This window comes from Takifugu rubripes, chromosome 21 (genome assembly GCF_901000725.2).
Source record: "Takifugu rubripes chromosome 21, fTakRub1.2, whole genome shotgun sequence".
NCBI lineage: Eukaryota > Metazoa > Chordata > Actinopteri > Tetraodontiformes > Tetraodontidae > Takifugu > Takifugu rubripes.
Genome location: NC_042305.1, coordinates 15,901,693 through 15,908,545, shown reverse-complemented (window position 1 = coordinate 15,908,545; position 6,853 = coordinate 15,901,693).

Sequence of the window (6,853 nt, the reverse complement as noted above, 5' to 3'; positions counted from 1 at the left end):
CTAAAGTCCTGGAGGGTGGGACGAGGACGGAGCTGATGCTAATGCTAAAGTCCTGGAGGGTGGGACGAGGACAGAGCTGATGCTAATGCTAAAGTCCTGGAGGATGGGATGAGGACAGAGCTGATATTACAGAACCTCCTGCTGCAACAAGAGCTGAAAGCATTGTCTCCTGGTTTGACCTCGTTGACCTCAGCGGGCTGGACAGAGAGACACTGTTTGAAGTGCACGGTCGGCAGTTTTCTGAGATCTTTATATGGCCTTCACGGCCGAGACGGGGGACGCCCGTCCAAACACCTCCGTCAACTAGAGCCTGAGTAATTAAATGGCAGCAATTGTGGCTCCATCCTGGACCTGCGGTTCTGGAGGTTCGCACATGATTACATCCTCGCCGGTGGTTTGCTGTCAAAAGTTCCGTCTTTGTTTTGACAAATGGGGGTTTTCAGAGAACCCTGAAAGCGTTTTGCTATTTGTCAGGAAATCAGCGACTGTGTGAAGACAGCGCATGCATCAGAGCCCCTTTAATGGATTTCTATCCTTTTACACCATTATCAGCTCCTCAAAGTTTCACTCATTATTTCCAGCAGCTTTTAAGCAGCAGACGCCCAGAAAGACATGACAGGAAAAGCGTTTCGTTTTGGGGGGGCTTTTCCCTCCCGCCGCCATCGACTTTCTGTCACTTTCAAGTGTTTACTCATCCGGCTGGATGGAGGTTTTACAGGAGGCAGGAAGTCGAGCGTGGGCGGACGGGCCTGAAGGATTCCCGCGATGCTCCGTGAGCGTGAAACCGCCGCAAAGGCGCCGCCTTTTCTGTTTAGTGGCGCTAAAGTCCCTTGTAGTGCGTCTGATAGCTCCTGCCGTCATGGAAACCCCCAAAATCCGTCACCTTTGGATCGTGGCGGTCATCCCAGGGAATGTCGCTCACTCTGCTCCGAGGAAAAGCTGATTTTTCCGGGTGATGAAGCGCTGCCTTCCGACACCAACACGAAGGATGAAGAGGAAATCAATCAATCAAAGCAAGAAGACGAGAATGTCCGAGCGATGTTTGAAGGACGTTGTTGTGCAGGCAGCACACGTCTGCTGCGGGGGGGGCAGCAGACGAGGGGGGGGGGGGGGGGGCAGACGTGTATTTCCTGTATTTTACGCCTTTATTTCCAGATAAATTCCACAGTTCCTCATCTGTGATGGAACAGTTCACGCTAGCAGTTGTTGTAGCAGCACGTTGGGCTAATGATGTGGAGCGGCTACTTGAAATGCATCCTGGGACATTCACCACCTCTGGGGGGGGGGGGGGGGGGGGGGGGGGGTTCTTAATCAATCCTAAAACAAGCAGGAAACCAGTGAAGCCTCTTGTGTCCCAGCTGTGAAAAGAACCCCGGTCCGTTTGTTTCGTGGCGCACTCCGAAGGCGTCGGGTTCCAGGTCCGTTCCTGGTCGGATGTGCACGTTCCCTCCGTGCACGCCGGCGCTTCTGCAGCAAATTGTGCTGACTAACGGTTGCCGGCTGGTCTCCTCTCCCACCTTCTCCAGTATTTTAAATATTTTACTGACTTGACGAGTCGTCATTTCCATCTAAAACACAGAACCCTGCTGCTGCTAGCTATTAGCGGGCTGTTGGCGCTCCTGTTCCACCACTGGCTCTAATTGAGCTGCATTCTCCACACGTATGACACCATGTTCTTCCCTCATTGTTCTTTCATTAGAATCCCCTGCCGTGCCCCCCCCCCGCCCGCCGTCCCTTGTGATCATCTTATCCTAACACAGAACACGCTGCGCTCCGCTGCCGACTGCTGATGATTAGCATCAACCTATGCAGATATTAGGAGTCTCAGGAACAGACGCTTCGACTGTTTTACTTCCTGTTCCATTACGATTACACAGAGCTGCATAACAAGTCGCGCCAGGACTTGATTGTCGCTCTGCAGAAAAGGTTTCCTTCATCTCGACAGGGGAAAAACGGCCTTCCAAACCTCCTCCCTTCTTTTCTGCCTGGCTATTTTCTTTAGAAAATAACAGTGCACGAAGGCTGGTCCAAGTACAGGAAAGGAGCAGTTGGCTTCTTCTTCTTCTTCTTGGTGAAATTATGGTCAGAGTCTCAGGACAATCGGTGCAAATCTCCATCTCAGAAGGGCAATAGGGCACTTCAGGAAGTCTGCTGCTTAGCCTAACCCTGTGTGAGGAGCATAACGTCCATCAGAACTCCCTCTGAGCTCATCTGGTTTAGATTTTTCTAAACCAAACTGCCATTTTCTCCTTCCTGACCTTGTTTAAGGTCGGTTTAAATGTCAAAGGTGGAGCTGAAGCGTTCCTGCGCCACCGGAGGGGCAAATGTGAGGTGTAATATTTTGCTCTGATTCTTAAATGGAACACTCAGTTGTTGGTTGATGGGTTACAATATTCTTAATAAATCATGTTTTGCAACTCATGTAAGACTGCAAAGGATGATGGGATATATTGCTTGGTTAGACAGCATTGCTTCTTTTCACGGTGCATTATGGGATACATTGGGTCCAGATCGGTGAATGAAAACGTAGCAGGACGCCAGGGGATGAACGATGACCCCTGCTGAACCTGCTCGTGATCCGAGGCTTCAGGTCTGAGTCGGCTCAGCTCCCCCAGGAATGAATCCCCGTTTGTTTTTGCATCATCAGCCAATTTAATCGCTTTAATTTCATTTATGGCCACAGTGGTGAGAAGTCTGATGTTCCACGTTCCGTCACGTTCACCCAACATGGCTACATCAGGCTTATCCCAGTCCAAGCGCCCCCTGCTGGTTAGATTTAAGGGGTTATCACACTTTGCATCAATATTTAAGTAAATAATACCTGACATAGATCAAGTTGAATTTCTGATGAATATTTGAGATCGAAAAGACCAAGTCAGCTGCCAAAGGCGAGTTTAATATGTCCCCTTTCATTATTCATTTAAAATCACCACGCACCTTTTGAAGATTTAGCGTTTAAATTAAGCGTTTAGCATAAATGGGGGGTAAACGAGAGCAAACGCTCAGAAATGGAAGTCGTAAATCGGACCTCAGGGCTCCATGGCCACAGCTGACGCTGTGAGGTTGGACCACTGTTCCGGAGGAGCCGCATCGATGAAGAAATGCAATAGAAGAACGCGCCGAGTCCGACGTGCACGTCAGGAGCTGCAGTTATTTTAGGCGAGCGGCTTTTTCCTGCCTGCAGTCGCAGCGCTGCTCAAATCCTGCAAATTCCCTGATTTTCAGGAGGGAAAACTAGGTGAGGCTTTTCTCTCAAGGCACCGCGGTGGACGTCCAGGAGGCCCATCCACGCTTACTCTCTGAATAAATAATCTGTACACAACCCCTGGAGGAGGATTAAAGCAGTCACAACGCTAATCTTTGATGTCGACGGAGCAGAAAGGAGCCCAGATTTTTCCTAAACGACGTGATCCGATCACGTTAGGTAGGAAAGGCGCCGCTGCTTGGGTTAGCCTGACCTGTGCGCCGTCTCTCTGAGGCCGTCGGCATTGGTAGAGACGGGACGATTGGAGTGTTTCCATGTGGGACGCATTGGAAGCAAAGGCAACAGAGGCAGCCGAGAAAGCTGCAGGGGCGTCGCCGTTATCGCTTTTTCTGATAACACAAACGCGCGCGGTGCACAATCCTCCAGCGCTGCTCTGTGATTTTCACTCCCCGCCTGTTTGATCTGCTGCTTTCAAATTGATCCAAGCTAAAATTACCCATGCAGGCCTCCTTAGACAAAAGCAGGCAGATTGATTGGTTCAAACAGAAGGAGCCATCATCACAGGCAGCTTCTGAGGATTTATGGTGATTTCTTCCAAACCATCTTCCCTTCTCTCCTAATTTTAGACTTGCATAGCAACAGATTTACACATTCATCCTAAAGTCCAAAAAGTTATTTGCGCCAAAAAAAAACACCTTTTCTTAGCATCCATGTGGCTAAGAAAAGAAGTGTGATATCACACAATTCACCTCGTGCTGCTTTTTTCCCCGTTCTCAAGCTCATCAAATTAAATGACACGTGAAATGGTCTTTAAAGTGGCATCCTACTCAAATGGCGTCCTATAAGAGGGAGCTGAGTGGATGCCCCTTTTTCTGCTTAATACAGTTCTAACTGTGTGTGTGTGTGTGTGTGTGTGTGTGTGTGTGTGTGTGTGTGTGTGTGTGTGTATTCTCACATTTACATCTATATAGTGCCAAAATTCTCATTCTGCTAGTAAAGTGGGGCCGTTTTACTGGTCCCACAACCTCAAATGACAGCAGGGAATCGTCTCCTTAATCAATACTGTACTTTCACGCGCTGTAACTGTACATCTGCACGGCAGCACGTGCACGAGCCCTCTTCTGTCGGCAGTGCGTGAAGCACAGGTGAGTGCAGGTGTTTGCGGAGAGCGTCGGAGCACTTCCTCCTCATTTTAAACAGGAGATACGACGGTTTGGAGAGCCTGAAGCTGCAGCGTGACCTGTCTCAGGGTCGTACATGGATACCTATGCATCATATCAGTGACTTAATAAGTGTTTTAGGCTCTGATATGATTCAGGATCTGGTGAGATGGTTGCGCAAGCTCGTGCTCAGAAAGATCCCACATCAAACTCAGCAGCTTGATGTGCTTCCACCGTGAGAGGTCTCCTGATTGTATTTCACTCTCCGATGAATCAGACATTCTTCCCTTCGCCATTACTCAAACGGCGGCAGATGGGAAGTGAAGTCATTAGCGGGCGACGCCTCTGAAGCCTGAACTGTACCCTGGCCTGTTTATGTATTCCGAGGCGGGATGTTTCTATAATCGGCCCTAATGGAAACAGATGTCGGGTTCCGCGGGACGTGACGTCTCGGGCGGCGCCGCGCTGCCTGCCAGGCAACTAGCTTCGCCGGAGATCACTTTTTTCATCCGCACGTTTGCTCCAGGAAATCATCTTGCAGGGACGGCGTCAGAAATCACAGTGTGGCGCTCGATGGCGACGGGAGACGTTTTCATTCGTGCGTTCACGTTCAAGAATTGCCTTTGTCGAGAGCTCGGACGCTGCCCCCCCCCAAATTACCCTGGAGCCCGGCGGGGATGCGGAACAATTTCCAGACAAGTGCAAAAACAGTGGGCAAATGTATGGGTGACAGGGAACATCGCCAGGCAGAGCCAGCGTGTTGCCAAGGAAACTGTAATTGGAAGTTGTTTTGTTCTCAGGTCTTATAACGTTAACAGGAGCCGAGGCGTCGCGGCCCCGCAGGTCTTGAGTGTCGTCTGTGGGGCGCGTCCCCGTTCTCCTGCAAATGGAAAAACAGGATCGGCGGCGATGGGAGTCAGAGCAAAGGAGTCACAACTGGCCCACAAGGGCGGCGCCAACGCGACGCCGTCCTTGCCCTGTCCGCGAGGCCTCATTAGCGCCTCCTCCCTGCTCCGAACGAGGCTCCGCCACACGGAAAGAAAGAAGGAAATCAGTGAGCTTTCATCACATCTGTAGTCCCTCCTTTTATAATGTCACCGTGTGTGTGTGTGTGGGGGGGGCTGGCGTGGGCAAACAGGCAGCATTTAGCTAAGCGAGAAAGGTCATAAGGTCACCAGTGTAATCCTCGTCTGTCTCCCTGCTCACTTCATAGTGAAGGAGTGAATGATGCGAGATCATGGCCGTGGGGAACGCCGCCGGCTCCTCGGCGCCACCTCAGCTTCAGGAACAAATCGATGAAAAACAAAGCCGAACGGCAGATCCACGCCGCCGACAACGCCGGCGCCGGCGTCTTTAATCTCCTCCGTTTGTTGGTTTTGATGGACAGATGTGAAATCTGACGGAACACATTCCCGCCGAGCGCAGCCGCGGCCTTGACAGATGTTTGGAGTCATCAGCATAATCGGCGGCGTCATCAAAGTCCGATCTGGGCTTGACAAATCAGATCCGATTGATCTGCGCTCATCAGAACTGCGCGGCCGCGATCGACATGGCAGCCAGAGCTCAGTTTCCAGGATTTGTCTGCCCGGTGTGTTTAAGTTCAGGAAGCCTTCAACGGACAAAGAGGATTTAGTGGAATTAGAGCCAACATCACTGCAAAATTCATAATTATTCTTTTCATTTTGATCCTAAAACTCTGATAACTGGGAGTGGTGGGAACGCTGGAATGATCTGAGCTGATGTGTTTGCGTTGATCTTAAAAACTCCAGAAATTGGATGTTAGTTTGACTTTGTGGTGGTGTAAACAGGTGCACCACTGTGTGGCATTTATGTCAGACAGGTAATCACAGGTAATCCCGGAGCCTCACTCGGCACCAAGCAGCACTGGACATCACCATAGAAACGCAGAGTTCGATGGAAATCCAGGATCGTGTTGGCGTCTGCTGGTCGGAGTTGAGGTAGTTTGGTGTCTTTCTAGTTAGTAAGTAGTTCTAGTAAGTTGGTCTCAATTACCCTCCTAATGAACCCACTTCCTCGTCCCTTCTGCACCAGAACATCTGGCTTCTGCTGACTCACCTCCAGCGGATTATAGACGCCGTTCAGACTGAAAAATGAACCTTTCCAGCGCTGCCTCGTTGCTCTGCTTTGGGTTCCAGCAGAAAAAAAAAAAAGGTCAAAAATAAAATTAAAGACACAAACATTTAATTCAATCAAAATTGTCTGAGAAAGAAACTCAGACAAGATTTCAGGAATAATTACAGATTCTTTAAGCCATTAATGTGCAATTTGGGGGTCGTTTTCTTTGCTAACATACGGAAAGCAAACAAGCAGATCTCTGGGTGTTTATTAGTGGAAACCATCCTTGCAGTCACATTGTTACTGGCACAGGGAGGAGAGAGGAGCACCTTCCATATGCTTCCCTGTCCCCCACTTGTTAAGATCTGTCTTTTCAAGGATAGGAGCTTCGGCCGCGGTGCTTGAGCTCCGC